Genomic DNA, 19,043 nt, shown 5'->3' on the forward strand with positions numbered 1-19,043 from the left:
GTTGGGAAAGAGGAAGACAGAGATTCCTTGGCAAAGGCCACCTTAAGTCAGCCCACTGGCAGAGGTGCAGAGGTGCAGAGGTGCAGAGGTGCAGAGGTGCAGAGGTGCAGAGGTGCAGAGGTGCAGAGGTGCAGAGGTGCAGAGGTGCAGAGGTGCAGAGGTGCAGAGGTGCAGAGGTGCAGAGGTGCTTGAGTCTTTAAAGGTGATACTAAGACATACATCCTTAGGTGGAAATGTGGGGAATTACATGTAGAATTGTATGTGACAGGTGGAGCATGTACAGAAGATTCCCACATAGCAGTTACATATGGATATCCTGAAGGTAAGATTATTTTTCTAGTTCCTCAAATGTTTTAGTTATTCTAGTCACTAAGGGGAGAAATTCAAAATTGTGAGGACAGTCTAAAAGTTCAATACATTATAGGGCCTGCCCTTGAAATCTCTTACAGCAGGGAAGGCTAGTCATGAGTTGAAGTGTTCTTGCAGAAGGCGCAGTGGGAAATTATGTACTGCCCACACCTCCTGGTAGCTCCTAGGTTTGTAATGATAACTTTAAAGAGCCCTAGATGTTTCCATTCCTTTGCTTCTGCAGCAAAATTGTGTTCCTCTTCAACCACCTGTTTGTTTCCTTCCTACTCCTACTTTCTTTACTGCCTCCTTTTGATTTTCTCTTGTTAAGTGTAGAGGGTAGCTTAGGGAAAATTGTGGGATGTTACATTTGCTGGTGATAAGTACCAAAGATCCAGGTCCCAGGCCCCACACGGTTCTATATCAGCAAACCTATGTGTGGGCGCATTCTGACAGCTTGGTCTTGGTACAGCTGCCCTGTATCTGGGGTTGTTTGGTTATGGTTGCTGCCACACTCCTCACTTCTCTGGACCTCTCTATATTTTACTTTCAATTTGTTGTGCTGATTGTGTTTCCTTCCACTAGACAAGGTAGGCTATCCTATCCCTGAGACTGGATTCACCTAGTCTACCTGATTATATATACTCCTTTAAACAAGATGTCAAGAACTCTGTTTCATGACCATCATCCATCATGGCCATTCTTATTTTGGAGAATGATATTATGTTAGAAGTTAGATGGTTAAATTATGAGGTTATGAATATGAGTTATAGGCTTAATTTGAATAACTGTTGAGCTGTGTCATTTGTTGGAAAGATAAGTAAATCTTAAGTTACTCTAATGGTAAATGTTCTTTTCAGTACTTCAAATATCAAACTGGCTACCTTTAAGATTATCTGCGAGTTTAGTTACCTACTTTATCTTTCTTTGATCCCTGAGTTTTCCGTCTGTGTATTGTAAAAATATGACTAAGAAATTCTTCTGAGTGAAGAATTTCTTATCAAAACAAAACATACAGTAACTGTTTTGGATTTGCCTTCAAACTAGATTACACTGCCACTTTGTATCTTCATAAATTTAAAGTCAGATAGAATTCAAATTGAGACTTAAAGTCATTGACTCTATTTTTTCTTAAAATGTTAATTTGCCCTCAGATTTAAGAACATTTTTTCAATAGATTAACTTTTGACTCATATATTTTTACATATTACCCGTCAAAATAGACATAATCTACATTAGCTACAATTGGAAATATGATGTGTGATAACTATATGCTTCTATCTCCTGCTTTTATAAAGAAGAAAATTTTCAAAGGCTATCATTTTACACACAGTAGGAAGTAAAGCTGCTTTTCTTCACTGATAAAACTTTCTCCAAAAAGCATTAAAATACAAGAGGCACTGTTAAATATCTCAAGAAATGTTTCTGTTTCTTAATGCATTAAAAAGACAATTCATATTGGCTACATTGCATCCTGCCCCACAGAAGAAATCTTCACAAACATAATGTGGACCTATCTAGTTTAATACTTAGAAGTCTTAGCTCTCAAATAGGAAGGTGACTTATGTATGCATAAACATAATATTATGCCATCATTTTAATTATTATGCTTTCATTTGTCATCAATGCAACTGTCTCATTAATTCCACAGTCAAAATGTAATGGTCTGCACTCACATTTCCAGAAACACCATTTTTTTTTGTTTTTTCCAGACAGGGTTTCTCTTTCTCTGTGTTGTTTTGGAGGCTGTCCTGGACCTGCTCTGTAGACCAGGCTGGTCTCAAACTCACAGAGATATGCCTACCTATGCCTCCCAAGTGCTGGGATTAAAGGCATGCACTATTAATGCCCAGCCAGAAACACCATTTCTTGTAATTCCACTGAAAGTCTAAACTTTATCAAAGCCCATATTTGTCGCTGCATCATATGCTACAAATTCTCTGCATGACTAGTGCAGGTACATTGAGAAACAGTTCATACTAGTTCATAAATCTTACTGATACACCATTTATGATGGTGTAATAAATTGATTGTTCACTTACCAAGAGAGTGAAAATTAGGAATAACATTATCAGCTGAGACCCAAGCTGGTAAAGTCAGGCACATTGGATGAAATGATGATAGTGCAGTGTGCTGTGAAGAACTGTAAATCAGGACAGCAATGTGAAGTAATACTTCCACGAAGCCAAGGAAACAGCCACCATGAAACAAACAATAACTATAATCAGAGCCATAGAACAGTCATCCAGGATCATAAGTTGAAGGACAAACTTTTATTTAACGCTTCAATTAATTTCTGCAATTATTTCTCCATAGTAGTAGATGCTTATAAAATTGTACAAAAGAGAGAAAATGTATTAAGTAAGGTTAAACTAATTAAATATGTGTTAGCTGCTTTATGAAATTGGTAATAAATTACATTAATGGATCAAGAGTTGCCAGGATCTCTAGCATTTTATCATATCTAAATTTTCTAATGAAATAAAACTTGTAGAGGCAAAATGAGCAGGCAATACAGGATTAAAAACAGTCACCAATATGAAATCTGCAAGACTGATAGAACCTTAACGGGGCCAACCATGAAGGCAGAAAGGTACCACAGGATTATTTTTTATAATAATCGCCTTCCCTCTCCTCCTCCTCCTCCTCCTCCTCCTCCTTCTGCTCATCCTCTTGTCTTTTCATTAGATGCCTCACTATGATACCCAGGCTGGTCTCCAACTCATATCTTTCTTTCTTAGCCTGATCTTAGAATTTAGGAGTTTTGTCTTTAAACCTTGCTTTAGTATGCATATGAATAATTTAGTGATCTAGTGAAAATACTGATTCCATCTAATAACTCTGCAGTGGGTATCCTTAATTCCATCTAATAACACTGCAGTGGGTTTCCTTAGTTGTATTTTTTTTTTTTGGTTTTTCGAGACAGGGTTTCTCTGTATTGTTTTGGAGGCTGTCCTGGAACTCGCTCTGTAGACCAGGCTGCCCTTGAACTCACAGAGATCTGCCTGCCTCTGCCTCCTGAGTGCTCGGATTAAAAGAGTGCGCCACCAACGCCCAGCTTTTGGTTGTATTTCTTGAGTAAAATAGGATTTACAAGAACATGTGTTTGAACTCTAGAACTCTAGAATTCTTAATTTAAAGTTTTTAAACTTAGTTTCTTAAGTTAGGATAAAAAGTGATGAATATGCTTATGGCACATTCACATCTGTAGACACACAATCCATTTTACTTTGTTCTGATTCACCCCTCTTCTCCACTTCTGTACGTCATTGACCCCATGCCCTCTCTTTCATCTCCTACCTACATCAATAGTCTTCCCTTGTTTTTATGCCATGTAATTCCATAATTCCATCACTCTATTTTCATCCTATTTCAGTCATCTTGGAATCCCTTCCTCCCATATTATGCTATCCTTCCACTTTCAATGCAACACACACACACACACACATATGCATGCACGAGTGCACACATGCATGCACACATAAATCTAGAGTCCATATGTGGAAGAAAATATGAAGAATTTTTTTCAGAATCTGAATTATCTCACCTAACACAGTATCATGATTTAATTTTTATTCATACATATGTCATTTTCCTTATTTATCTGTTGATGGGCATCTAGGCTGCTGCTATTTCTTAGCTAATACAAGTAGCATCCTGTGGGCATTTAAATTGTTATGTCTTTTGATAACTCATTTTCTTTTTTGTATAGGAAGTGTTAATCAGCTTTCTTTATCATTCTGGGTTTTGTTTTGCTTTCAAGACAAGGTTTCATTTTGTAGCTCTAGTTGACTTGGATCTTGCAATGTAGACCAGGTTGGCTTTGAACTCATATAACCACCTGCCTTTGTCTCCTGAGTGTACACTACCAGACCTGGGCTTGTGATTTTTTTCTTAAACAGTGTAGCTTTATCTTTAACACAATAGATATTTAAATTTAGTTTTTTAATCCCTTCAACTACTGTGCTCATCTTTATTGGTACATGGTACATGGAAGCCATTTCATCTAATGTGATTATTGAAAGATTTTGATTAATCCTTATAGTTGTGTTGGTTGTTTTGACTATTGCTTGTTCTCTGCTTTCTCACCTATTAGTATTTGGTATTAGTATTAGTAATAGTTTCAGACACAATGGATTGTTTCCCAGTACTCCTTTGTGGTTCTTTTCCTCTCACATTTATTCTTTCCTGTGCTTTTATGATCAAGACCATCTTTTTTTCTGAGAACATCTTCTAAAGTGCTGGTTCAGTGACCATGAAATATCTCAGTAGTGCCTATCTGGAAATTCCTTACTTCTTTATCTATTTCAAATGATAAATTTATTGATAGACTAAATTCATTGAGGGTTATTTGCCTTCACTGAGACTGTAAGAAAAGTCATGAAAAATACATCAGGTCTTGGAAAAATACATCATCCTCATCTTTCCAACCAAACAAGAAGAAATGAAGCAGTTAGGAGAAACAGGACAGAATGCCACTGCCACACCAGAACAATGATGTGAAGCTTAAATCTGGGTCAGGCTGAGGTCATTTATGAGAGATGTAAAGAGGAGGACAGGTGTATGATGAAGCAGTTGTGACCCCTGTTTGCTTGGTACCAATGCTGTCACTTTTCTGGACTTTTGAGGCAGACAGAAATTTTCAAGACTCAAATTGTTTGAGACCATCTCTTCCCCAAAGACTATATTTCTGTGTTGGGTAGTATATTAGTCTAGTTTCTGTGGCTGTAACAAGTACCCAAGATAATCAACTTAGAACATATAATTTTGGTTCTCAGTTGCCCCATTACTCTAACCCTGTGACCACAAGCACATCATGGTGGAAATGTGAAGTGCAGAAAGCAGCTCACTTCATTGTGGCCAGAGAGCAAATGAGACTGAGAAGGGCAAGGATTGGGTACATCTTTGTCTACGGCACACCTTAATTCTAAAATTCCTTTCAGATCACTAGAGTGCCATGGGATGGTGTCCAAACCTTCAACACACAGACCTATGGAGAACACCGATTCGTGCCATAGCGGGTAAGTGTGTTTTTGGAATATGAACTGACACAGTGATTTGTTTAAATCATCCTAATAAAGTGCTTCAAATACCACGATTTCAAAATTTAGGTAGGGTAATGGAAATGACACAAGTGGGGATACTGAGAAAGTAAGAGAAACAACATACTGAAAGTGAATCATGTCTTGGAAGGTGTGGTGTCTAAATAAGGGAATTATATTCCACAAGTTTTTATTTTGTTCATAATTGAAAGTGGAGAGAATTCTTTTAAAACTAATTTCAAATATACTACTCTTTCTGGAGACTACCTGGAATATACAAAAGGAGTATGATGAACTATGCATTCAGAAAGGGATAAAATTTCCATTTGTACACGAAACTTTACCAATAAACTCAAATATACATTGTCATACATTTTAGCACATTTTTTGTTGTACTGAGCACTCTATAAAATTCAGTGTAATTGCTAAACTCTTCTTGCTTTATTCAGCGCTCCTGAGATCAGTGTTTATCCTCTCACAAGCAGCATCCAGGTAAATTTGGAGTCTTTATCTCTAACAAAAAATGGATCAACCAGGGCCATCCCATTAGGGGAATTCCTTAGATCATTCATGGAAATGATACTTATTACTTCCATTCACATTCCAGTGAATGAAAGTCACACTTTTTCTAATAACTAGGAAATGCATGTTGTAGATAGAGATACTTCTCAGCATCATTACTCATATGTGAAGAGAAGAAAATATTTCCATTGATTGAGAGGTACTGTGTTTCTGGTATAGAATCTAAACTCTGATTCATATATTGGTTGGCCACTGATAGCAAGAAACATTTTTTCTTCCAGATATTGAATTAATGGTAAAATGCAATAATATTGAGGATCTACTCAGAGTCTGTTTATTAAACATTTATCTCTAATTTGCATAACACATGATATAAATAAACGGATTAAACTTATAGGCAGTCTCTAGTCTATCATGGTTCAATTTATATTTTATTTTATGGAATTTGAAAAGTGATATGCATGTAGTAGAGATACACTTTGAATTTTATTTCTTTGTTCTGTCTTTCTCATGATGTGTGGTATGATGATGCTTTTGTCAAATGTTGGAGTGCAGTGCACCCTTAGCAGTCACAAGAGGAACTGGGCACTGTGTGGCTAAGCTATGTGTTGTATAGTGAGCATATTAAATGCAGTTTTAGCTTACTTCTACTACTTTCTATAGGAATGGACTTATGTATAGGTGTTGTTTAAAACTGGTTTTTCATGGAATATCTGTTTTCTTTTTCTATGGTGACTGAAAGTTTTGCTCCGTATAGTAGTCTGGGCTGGCAGCCATGGTCTCTTAGTATCTGCAAAATGTCTGTTGAGGACCTTATGCCTTTCAGCATCTCCCTTGAGAAGTCAGGTGTAATTTTGATTGGTCTGCCTTTATATGTTACTTGGCGCTTTTCCTTTGCAGCTCTTAATATTTACTCTTTATTCTGTATGTTTAATGTTCTGATTATTGTATGGAAAGGGAACTCTTTTTTGTAGTTGTTCAGTCTATTTGATGATCTTCTTGTATCTTCATAGGCATTTCCTTCTTTAGGTTGGGAAAGTCTTCTATGATTTTGTTGAATGTATTTTCTGTGCATCTGATCTAGCATTTCTTCTGCTTCTATCCCTTTTACCCTTAGGTTCAGTCTTTTCCTGATATATCAGATTTCCTGAATAGTTTATTTTAAGACTTTGTTGGATTTAACATTTTCTTTGACTAATGAATCTAATTCCTCTATTGTATCTTCAATGCCTGAGATTCTGTCTTCCATCTCATGTTTCTGTTGGTTATGCTTACATCTGTAGTTCCTGTTCATTTACTCAGAATTTTCCATTTCCAGAATTCCCTCATTTTGTGTTTTCTTTATTGCCTATATTTCAGTTTTCTTAAAATGTTTTCACCTGTTTGATTGATTTTTCTTGACCTTAAAGGGTTTTATTGATTTCTTTCATTTGTTGTTGTTGTTTTCCTCAATTTCTCTAAGGGAATTTTTCATTTCCTCTTTAAGAGCCTCTATTGTCTTCAATAGTTATTTTAAAGGTCGTTTTCTTCTGCTTTACCTGTGTTGGGATGTTCACAGGTGAAGAGCCGTGTTGCTCTTTATGCTGTTGAAATGTATTCTTACTCTACGGTCTGGGTTTGGGGTAATTACAGGTTCAGGTGTTGATTCCTCTTCCATTTGGTGGAGGTGGATCCTGTGACTCTGGAGGGTGGAGGCTCTGATGCCTGGGGGTTTGGTTGGCAGGGGAATGGGTGGGAGTGGTGGAGGAGTCTGCCTGTAGGAGTTTTACCTGCTGACTGGCTGCTGGGGCTGCTCAATTTTAACTTAACTAGTTTCAATATAATGGAAGATAGGACATATCTTTATTATTAATCAAGGGACCTCTGTGCAAAATGATTCAGCTTTTTATGTTTTGTAGGTTTACATTTGAAAGAAAAGAAGTACTGATTTTTCTTGAGACAACGGAAAATACAGTATGTTAATGTGACAGTAAAGTTGATAATAAAAACCTACCTTAGGATTCCAATATTGGCCATTCATAAGAACAGGTATTTCAATATTTTTAGTTATTGACTGATAAAATTTAAAGTTGGCAAGATTTCCAAATTAGAATAATCTTGGGATCAGATTCTAGGGTGCTCCACAGGAATCACAGATTAGTATAGATCCATTTTGTGATAATTAAAACTCATAAAGGGAATCTCATTAGAAGTTTGCAAAATACTTTGTGTGGTAAAGCTCCAGAGGCTTGTAGCAGCACTAGAGTTACAGATGAATGGTTTTTCCACTTGATGATAAGATGTGCACACATACATATGGATACATGATTCTTTTTCCTGGAAAAAATCATTGTTTTCTAAACTATTAACTTATATGTTGATAAATTTAAAAGAAAAAAAATAGCAGACTTGAATATGTCTATTAGATGAAGAAACAAGATAAGAGTTTACAGCTGAGGTTTTAAGATGGATTCTTAGTATTTTGAATTATACAAAACTGCCCAGTTTGCAGCAGCTCCTCAAGTGGCAACAAACAGCTTTGAGTACTTCTGTGAAACAGAGTATGTTAACTGGAGTGTATGCTCGGGGAGTTGTCACCTCTGAATCAAGAGAGCTAAGTAACTCAGGTAGAGGATACTGATGAAGAAAATGGTTGTTATGTAAAAGTTTAAACTTGATGTGTCTGGATCTGCTATCCAGTGGTAAGGGTAAAGCACCAAAGCACCAAATAGACCTTCAATACTCAGAGCAAATATGAGGAAAAAGAAGTAAGCCCCACCCCCTCACATTTGCCCTTGAGCAGGTCTGGAAGACATTCCCTTTGGTACCACTCTAAAAGAAAGCCTAGAAAGCACTTAGTGGAGGGTGGGTAGGTGGAAAGGTTTCAGAAATGCTTGGATGAAGGGCTGGCTGGAGCCAGGACTGGATTCCAGCCTTCCTGTGGGATGATGCACCTGCACTTGGAATATGGGGCTAAAGTTTGAGGGTTTATTGGCCTTTTATACCCTATTCTGTCACATCTGTGATTTTTAGGCACTTTATTGTCAGACTGTCTATTTTGGGGTCTAAGAGTCAGGCCATCTGTTACTAGGAACAGTGGTAAAGTCAGAAGTAAAGTCGGCCTTTTTGGTATGCTTACATGAAAAGGGCTGTATTTGCTGTAATTGTATTGCATGGATATGGTATATAGACAGTCACATATACTTTAATTAGATCATGGGTTTGAAAATACTTTGAAGTTGAAATTTCAATTGTTTAAGGCACTATTCATTTTATTTCATTTCTGTTCTTTTGTTTAGCGTTTGATTTTCTTAGTAAATACTATTTAAGATGAGTCTTGCTAAGACATTCAACTTGGTTTATTCTGTTAAATTTTGCAATGTTTTGTGTCTACTGTGTACCACTTATGACAGGCTATGAGAATCCATACACAAGCAACACATTGCCTTCACTTGGCCTTAGCGAATTGTGTTACAAATGATGTATTTAAGGTATGAGGCTTTTAGAGCTCCATAGAAAAGGAGTGGACTTATAATAAAAAAAAACTGAACCTGAAATGTTTTGTAAAAGAAAGATCTCTGAGGATAGTGTTGAAGGAGAAGCAGTAGTAAGAAGGCAAGTAGCAGTGAAGAGAAGGACATTACTCAAAGACCAGCATCTTTTGAGAAGCAAGGTACATACAGTATCTAGGAGGCACCTCAACTGAGGGTTTAAATCATAGAGTGAAGAAACAAGAACATGAGCCAGGCTGAGCTAAATAATAATAATGTGTTACTTGAAGGAGCAAGATACCCACATTAGAGCACCAGAGCAGTTTATGTATGGGAAGATAAAGTGTAGATGGGATAGGGTAAGATTGGAGGTGGGGTGGAGGCTCAGTGATGCCACCCTGATGGAGAGAGAAGAGGACTTTTAGAGATGCCAGGGAGATTTGTAGAGAAGTTTCCAGCATCTGTATGACATGGATGATGAAGGAAAGGCAAAGGAATGGCATGTCTTCTAGGCTTCCACTTTAGGCAATTGGGTTTCATAATGTTTTTAAAAGCAGCATAGCCTGCCAAGTAGCATGTTTTTATCTGACAGTTACTCCTTTATTATGAGTAGAGAGGTAACACATGACTGACTGAAAATCAAATAGCTCATTTGGTAACTTGGACATGAAATCTGTAACTAAGCATTCATAAGCAGATTATCTCAATGTGGTACTCCTGTCAATCACAGCCTTTTCAGAGCTCTTCCCTAAGAATGTGCAGCTGTATATTTCATAAGAGAATGAGTCTCTGTTTAATTAAGGAAATTGTAGGCAATAATTTTTTATTTAAAACAATTATTTCAGCTATTTCATTTAGGAATATACTATAAAGTATTTTCCTTCCTTCTCATACCACTTAAAGTTTTTCTAGACACAGGTTCTCCATTCATAGAGATCAACAGGAAGCAACACAGGAGCATATTTAATTCTGTTAATACACATGTTCCGAATGGCTATCATAGTTGATTCATAGTTAACTTATATTTTTTGCATTATAATATAACTTACCTTTATTAAATAAGTTACAGAAATTTTCTGTTTTAGCACCAAAGAAATTTGGATTGGTCTTCCCATAAAATGTGACTATAAATAGTATTATTTCCATTTGACATCGTACTCATTGTTATAACATCTGGACTCCGATACAGTAGGTTCCAACATGGGAGGTAACTGCATTTTTGGCTTATTATGAGTGACCGTATCTCTTTGGGTCTTCCTCCTTACTATTTTTGATGTATCTAGGCTATCCCCATGTACTCTGGAAACTAAATCCAAAAATTTACATTGTTGGTATGTATCAATCATCTAATGTTAATCACTACTGATATTATTTTCTGACCCTGATCATAAACGTTTGGAATGCAAATTAAATAGAACCATGGAAAATAACATCTTAAAGTTCTGTCTCTAGCTACTTGTTTTAAAAATAATGTACTTTTACTGGTATTAATAAAAATATTTGTAGTCATAATTTTACCATTATTTGTAATTACCAGTAGTCTAACATTGCATGTATATGCTTCATATTTCAAATAATTGACTAGCTAGATGAAGAGGCAAAACAATAAATGATTGATATATGACATTTCCCCAGTGATGTTTTCTACAATTTTCTTAGTGAAAGTTAATCAAAATTATTACAGAAACTTTTATAAAGGATTCATGATACCACCCAGCCTTCAGAGCTCTCTTTTTACTTTTTACATTCAATATAATGTTACATGATTTACTGAAGAAATTAAAAATGAAAAAACTTGAATGACAATACAATATGGAATAAAGAAAACACTTGGTGAGTTTGGACACAGGTATATGTGTAGGAGTATATGTTTTGCCAGTCCCAGAAGAATCTTTGATTCTGTGCTGGTAAGAGCTTCTTCTAGGTGGAGAAATTCAGGGTAAGATAAAAGGTATGCAATTAGGGGAGTTTTGCATATGAGCCTGAGAAACAGTCCTGCCAACTTTTGTGTATTCATTTATTATGTTTGAAAGTGTTGTATGTGAATTAAGTTAACACAGCAACCTACCACAGGAAAAATCATTCTCTGTTATATTGAGGTGTTCAAAATTGTGAGTAAAACATTTGGGTTAAAAGGGCTGCCTGTCTCCAACACGCCTCCTCCAGTTGTCTTTGGGACAGACGCATGTGGAAACCAGAAGAGTCCTGTAGTGCAATGCATGTGCATATTTTAGCAGAGATATATAAGCCAGAGGCCACTTGTATTGATTTCAGAAAAAGTGTTTCCTGGGATGCCTTTACGTTCTGTACAATAGGTCAGTCATCCCATAAAGCCCCACCCTATTCTTCCTATACCCACACAACCCTGTTGACCTATTCATTTTTTCTATACCCTCAGTTTCCCAAACTACTTTTCTTCCATAAACACTGCTATAGTTTCCAGAAGTCTCAATCTTACCTCTCTTAGGAACACAGATACTCAATGTGAAAGATATAAAATAAACATGTTGCAATCAGAACAGAAAGGTTAGAAAATTTAACCAAGAGAGCTGTAATATTACATGCACAGGCTTGCATTTGCTGTATAGTATTTCTCTGTGGATCTGATCACCATTTCTGTCTTGGCTCAATGGGTTGTTTTAGACATATGATGATTGCAGTAAATGTCCTAAAGTCTTGCCATAGGCCACATTTCTGACCATCTATTTAATGCCACTCCACTTTAGGATCTAGTAGGGAATTAACGAAATAATGAAATAACTATAAGAACAAACTTAAGTCTGCTAAATGACATGAGAGTTGGGTGCAGTCTTGATGAATTCTCTATTGATGGGGCAATGATTTCTGAAGCAGAAACCTTCCCCCATTGAGACAAGGATAAGGATCTGCAAAAGACCCTGACTTGATATTTTAAAACACGAGAAAAAAATAAACAATAACCTGAAGTAAACAGTGAATGAAGATGATCCAGCATCTCTAGAATACCACACAATAACTTTGAACCTTCTCTTCAGTTCTGTAAAATATAATTTCTGCCAGAATGAGTCCAAATTGGCATCAGTAACCATATGGTATTTACATGGCTCTCTCTATGCTCTCCTCTTAGAGGCATTGGGGAAATCTCAGCTATCAGCTGAAAAATGCATTCTGGCTTATGAAGGAAGGCATTCATTTATGTTTCAAACAAGGCAACTGAACATTCAGTCATAACCTCATGATCATGAGAAGTCCACAATGAGTTTGTACATAGTAGAGGCAGTCATTGAATGTTTCATATTTGATAAATGTGTGTTCCTTAGTTCATGCTTGTGGTGAGACAACCTAGCCACCTAGCCAAACCATACCCTCAAATTATACCCTGGAATTCCCTAAAATCCAATGGTAGCTATTTATACTTTTTATGATTACTATTACGATTATAAAATATTCTTTAATTCAATGGAATTATTTATGGAGATGGGTTGGTCTTCAAGCACTATGCCAGTTCTGGAAAAGGGTGAATATTTAAGATAGCACACTGGGAACAATTTGTTTTTCATTACTCCTGTTACTGGCTGACATATACCAAGTATGTAACTCCAGGTTCTTATTAGTAAGTTTTGGGGACAGTCAAGAAGCTGCTATAAGGGACAATTCAAAGGAAAAAATATAGTTATTTCAGAGTTGGGCAAACCAGAATATTTTCTTTGGTATCTTTGTCTTATGCTTCAGTTTATAGGTACCACCTATATTTTCAGGGGAAAGCCTTCAATCTTATCTTCCATGCTATAAGAAAACACTCAGATTAGGTGGTTAGTACCAAGTTTGTTTTATTGTCATTCAATTTAAACCTTGGTTTTCTTCTACCACACTCTTGTATAAACACAGTCTCACTGACTTTGAAATGTCTGGTCTAAAAATAAGAACAATTGTATTTCCACTGAGTATTTCAAGGAAGCATGTAGAGCAGATTAAATTAAGTGATGCTATATAAACAACTTTATAATACATTAAATGTTATGTAGCAAATCTCTTTTCTTCAGTGGAAAAGAAGACCTTCGATAGAAAACTCATGAGATATGACTTTACACTTGTAATCAGTGGCTCACAACTTCAGGCTGAGCTTTGACACGAAGTGTGAGACCATGGAAGGAAAGAGAAAGAACGGACGAATTCAGTGTGAACAACTCTGGAATCAATGGTCCTAGAAAGCAGCAAATATGTCTAGGAATTCAGTGTGAACAACTCTGGAATCAGTGGTCCTAGGAAGCAGCAAATATGTCTAGGATATTCTGGCAGTGAGTGAAAGTTTTCCTACTTTAGAATGTGTTTGACTTGTGATTTTTTTTAGGCAACACTATACTTGATTGTTTTCTTCTGAATAACAATACTTTATCATATTTAATCTTACTAGATTCTTTATTGCTCTACCATCTCAAAAGTCCTCTTTGCATTTTAGTTAATTAATTAAGGCAAGTAACCTTCATGTTTCTGCATCATGTTTGAGTTTGATGAAAATGTTACTCATATTTTTATTGTAGATTTTGCAAGCTGAAGGCCCATACTAGTGCATGATAGGCTTTATGCTAAGTCTTAAGGGAAACACAATGGGTCAAAAATCATAGTACCCAAATCCTACTTAGTGTTCATACAGCCTACCGGAAGAGAGGATAGTACTGTACCAACTTAGGGAAAACAGTAATTTTGGTACAGAACAAGTCATTCAAGTCAGCAAAACCCAGACTTTTAGAAAAGTTATGTCATTGAAAATGAAATTAAGAAATTTCACTAAATTGTTTTTTTCTTTGCTTTTCTTATATCTTATTCGTTTACAATGTATTTTTTATGGAGAAACTTTAAGGATGCAGTATAAGAATTTCATTTAACATGTTCAAAAGTGCCTAAGAAGTCTCAAAGAATCAGTTATAACCCTGAAGAACAAATGGTGAAGGGAGAGAGGAATCAAAGATTAGTGGTTCCTATGTGACAATGAAAGTGAAAAAGGAAAAAAAGTAAGAAATGAAGAAAGAAAGAAAAGAAGGAATGAAGGGAGGAAGAAAGAAGGAAACAAAGAAAGAAAGAGAGGAAGCAAGAAAGAAACTGGTAGATTGTCTGGATTCTTAAGAGCCTCACATTCATTCTTTTGTGGAAATAGCTGTTATGCTAAAAGTTTATGTACATTCTATTCTTTCTGACAAATTTGTGTGCTGGAAAATTCTTAATATCCTCACTTATGAATAAGGAATCAAAGGCACAGGGAAGTTAAATATGTTGCCCCAAATCTCACAGATGTTGATTGAGAAAAATGGAATGCTGACTCTGAATGTGATGTGTCTAAACTCTGTGCTGGTCCTGAAGAGGTTACCTTTCAATAAAGCTAGGAGATGAAGATAAAATAAGACAGGAGGCAGTAAAATAAGAATCATAGTGGAAGAAGTCTCATGTATTGACCTCAGTGTTTTTGTAGAGGTCCTCCTATGTTTTAAGTCTCAGGAGGTCCAGTTCACAGAATAGTCTGTGGGAATGGTGCTTCCTGGATTTTGATTGTGCATCATGATACCTGCCTTAGATCTGCCACAGATGATTCACAATGTTCCATAGAGCTGAAACATCCAGGATTACTTCAATATTCAAACTGGTTTGTGTGTGAGTGTGTTTGTGTATGTGTATATATAATATATGCTTCTATAGTACATGCCTACACATGTAGATCATATCTAAAATCTACATCTACAACCACTTATCTGTGTTCCAAATTGTAACTCACCTTGAATAGATTTTATATACTTGGATAAGTTAGACAGTGTAGAAATGATAGGGTTTAATCCAAAAATGTGAACGTTTGAACTTATCAGCAAACGCTGTGACATGAAAAATACTACTTATGCTGGTTTTTGTTGTTGTCATCTTGAAACAATAGAGTCATCTGAACAAAGGAAACCTCAGTTGAGAAAATGACTCCTTAACATTGCCGTGCAGGCAAGCCTATGCAGTATATCCTCAATTAATGATGTTGGTATACTTAGCCCATTGCAAGTGGTGTCTCCCTTGGGCAGACTGTCCTGGTTGTGTTAAAAAGCAGTCTGAGCAATACAGGAGGAACAAGGCCGAAGCAGTGTTCCTTCGCAGTTCTGCTTTAGTTCCTGCCTCCAGATAGTTGCCTTGAGTTCCCACACTGACTTTCCCCAGTATGACTGGAGCACTGTAAGGTGAAATAAAAAAATTGTCTGATACCCAAGTTGCTTTTGGTCACGGTGTTTTATTACAGCAATAGAAACTATAACTAGGATATCGCCTTAGGTGTCTACACTTTCAGATACTGCATGCAAGATTTTTTGATTACCAAGCAAACTTTGCTGAGTAGCTAGGAAGACAGCTGCTTCTTTGGCATCACATATAGTCTACTCTGAGAAGAATTAAAGCCCTGGTCCTGAGGATTTATTATAGAATAATGAAATAAATAAAAGCCATGGTGCTACTGGCTTTGTGATGAAGCAATCTGCCTGGATTTCAGCTGTCTGAACATTTCAAGGAGCCTATGGGCAATTGTGTCCCATCAGAGTAATAAGCGGTCACAAATTAAATCATTTGTTTAAACTTGTGAATTTTCATTTTGATTTTGTAGATTTTAAAATATTATTAGAACAAGTAGGAAATCCCAAAGCTCATCTCACATTTATGTCTACAGCTGTATGGAGAATGACTGAAGTTCAAACAGACTTCTTTAGCCATTTGGGTATATTTTAGAAGCAAATTAAATTTATTCCACATGAAACCAAAGCTTAAAGTATTTAAGGGAATAAATGTACAACTATACAGTAAACCTTAGTTACAGATGACTTATAAATGGAGTACAAAGACTTAAATTTAACTCCAAGAAGTATCTCTCTCAGTAACTCCATGCCATCACTTTGTTTTTTTTTACTATGAAATGTTAATACACTGATTTTCAAATGGATAATTGTTCTGGCTTGGGAAGTCACAGTCTAGGGCATGACTTACACTCACAGTGACAATGTAGCCATGTCTGAAGTTAGAAAAATAGTTGGAATTTTCAGTTACTTAAACCAATATATTTTTATTTTCTTTTTTTCCCCTCCAAAATGCAATTATTCTGACTTGGTTATCTAAGACTTGGAACAGAAAGTGTTTTGACTAATAGAGTTGAGTTTAAGGGTATTTTGAGTATGGCTTGAAAAGAAACACATTGAGAAATGTGTTGGACAGTTTTGAGAGTTTAGGGAAAACAGACTATTTCAAGCGTTACACTATCTATTTGAATAAACTTCTTTATTGATATTGGTCTGTGAAAGGAATAGTCTTTTGGAGAATTATAGAGAAAAACTAGAAAATCCCAAATGCCAAAAATATTCCACTATAATCTTATCACCCAGAAATAAGTAGAATTAACCATTTCATCTTTTTTTTTTTTTGGTTTTTACGAGACAGGGTTTCTCTGTATTGTTTTGGAGGCTATCGGCCCAGCCCGGCCTCGAATTTACAGAGATCCGCCTGCCTCTGCCTCCCGAGTGCTGGGATTAAAGGCGTGCGCCACCACCGACCGGCACCATTTCATCTTTTATTAGAACATTATATATCTGAGTATAGTTCTGCTTATTTGTGTAAATTAGGTGTGACAACAATGTCCAATATATGTATTCTCCCTATAAGTATGGTTCATGTACTATAAAGAATTAGAGTTACTTTTGCTACTTGTCCAATGGAAATATCTGTTTACCAAAGCCTTTCTTTGGTGCCAGCCTGTGCTGTCCTTACAAAGCCCAATTCTGTTCCATTCCCAGTAACCAGGTGGGGTGATCTACAGTCTTTCTAAATCCTTCCTAGAGCATAGTTTTAATATTTATCAGTATCTCATGGAGTACCACTTATAATATTTGAAATCTTTAGGAGATCTTAGGCCTTACACTTTGGTATGTGAAATCAGGCCCTGGGTTAGAACAGCGTAGGGGAGAAACAGATAAAACAGGTTGAAATTTTTGACTTAGGTACCAGTGTCACCTGTCCAATGTCTTGCCAACCATAATGAGGACAGCCAGATCAAAATCTCAGTTTACATTGAATTCCAGATAAACAGTGAGTAGATTTATTTCTTATTTTTAAATTTAAATGAAATTTTTGACTTAGGTACCAGTGTCACCTGTCCAATGTCTTGCCAACCATAATGAGGACAGCCAGATCAAAATCTCAGTTTACATTGAATTCCAGATAAACAGTGAGTAGATTTATTTCTTATTTTTAAATTTAAATTAGAAACATGATTGTTTTACATGCCAATCTCAGTTCCCTCTCCCTCAACTCCTCCCCTACCTCCAACTAACTCCCTATCCCACCCCCTTTCTGCTCCCCAGTGAGGGTGAGGCCTTCCATGGGCATATAAGGTAGTCATCAATCTCTTTATTTGGGGAGGGCATTTAAGGTAGCCTTTCCACTATTGCTTAGATTGTTAGCTGGTGTTGTCCGTGTAGATCTCTGGACATTTCCCTAGTGCCAGATTTCTCTTTAAACCTATAATGGCCTCCTCTATTATGGCATTTCTTATCTTGCTCTCCTCTAATCTTTCCCTGAGTCAACCTTCCTGCTCCTTCCTTTCCTCCTCTCCCCTCTTCTTCTCCCCTTTTCTGTCTCCTAACTCCCTCTCCCCTGCCCTCATGTTCCAAATTAGCTCAGGAGATCTTGTCCCTTTCCCCTTCTATGGGGGACCATGTATTTCTCTTTTAGGGTCCTCCTTGTTTCTTAGCTTCTCTGGCAATGTGGATTGTAGGCTGGTAATTTTTTTGCTCTATGTCTAAAACCCATATATGAGTAAGTACATATCATGTTTCTCTTTTTGTGACTAGGTTACCTCGCTAAGGATGGTTTCTTCTAGTTCCATCCATTTGCCTGCAAATTTCAAGAATCCATTGTGTTTTTCCACTGAGTAATACTCCATTGTATAAATGTACCACATTTTTTCTATTCATTCTTCAGTTGAGGGCCATCCAGGTTGCTTCCAGTTTCTGACTATTACAAATAATGCTGTTATAAACATAGTTGAACACACGTCTTTGTATGAATGTGCTTTTGGGTATATGCCTAAGAGTGGAATTGCTGGATCTTGTGGTAAACTGATTCCCGTTTTCCTGAGGAATCTCCATACTGATTTCCAAAGTGGCTGTAGAGTTGGTACTCCTACCAAAAGTGAAGGAGTGTTCCCCTTTGTCCACATCATCTCCAGCATATACTGTCATTGGTGTTTTTGATTTTAGCCATTCTGACAGGAGTAAGATGGTATCTCAAAGTTGTGATTTGTATTTCCCTGATAGTTAAGGATGTTCAGCACTTTTGTAAGTGTCTATCATTTTTTCCATTGTATAATTTTAGCTTCCTTGTCAAAAATCAGGTGTTCATAGGTGTGCGGATATATATCCATTGGTCTATCTATCTGTTTTTGTGCCAATACCAAGCTATTTTCAGGACTATAGCTCTATAATAGAGCTTGAAGTCAGGGATGGTGATGCCTCCAGAAGCTCCTTTATTGTGGCGGGTTCTTCTGGGTGTTCTGAGTCTTTTGTTTTTCCATATAAAGTTGATTATCATTCTTTCAAGGTCTGTGAAGAATTGTGCTGGAATTATGATGGGGATTGCATTGAATCTGTAGATTGCTTTTGGCAAGATTGCCATT

At 36.5% G+C, this 19,043-nt stretch overlaps 1 long non-coding RNA gene across 2 annotated transcripts; it reads left to right on the forward strand.

Annotated features, from left to right (window-relative positions):
- The first annotated feature begins 254 nt into the window (after positions 1–254).
- On the forward strand, positions 255–17,450 carry LOC121137571. Of its 2 annotated transcripts, none has more exons than XR_005874862.1 (3): positions 255–322; positions 5,292–5,369; positions 17,368–17,450. It is a non-coding gene; the product is annotated as an uncharacterized LOC121137571 (long non-coding RNA). The 2 variants fall into 2 exon arrangements; XR_005874863.1 differs by lacking the exon at positions 17,368–17,450 and adding an exon at positions 5,840–5,984.
- The last annotated feature ends 1,593 nt before the right edge of the window (positions 17,451–19,043 follow it).

This window comes from Mesocricetus auratus, unplaced genomic scaffold (assembly GCF_017639785.1).
Source record: "Mesocricetus auratus isolate SY011 unplaced genomic scaffold, BCM_Maur_2.0 Super-Scaffold_100691, whole genome shotgun sequence".
Taxonomy (NCBI): domain Eukaryota; kingdom Metazoa; phylum Chordata; class Mammalia; order Rodentia; family Cricetidae; genus Mesocricetus; species Mesocricetus auratus.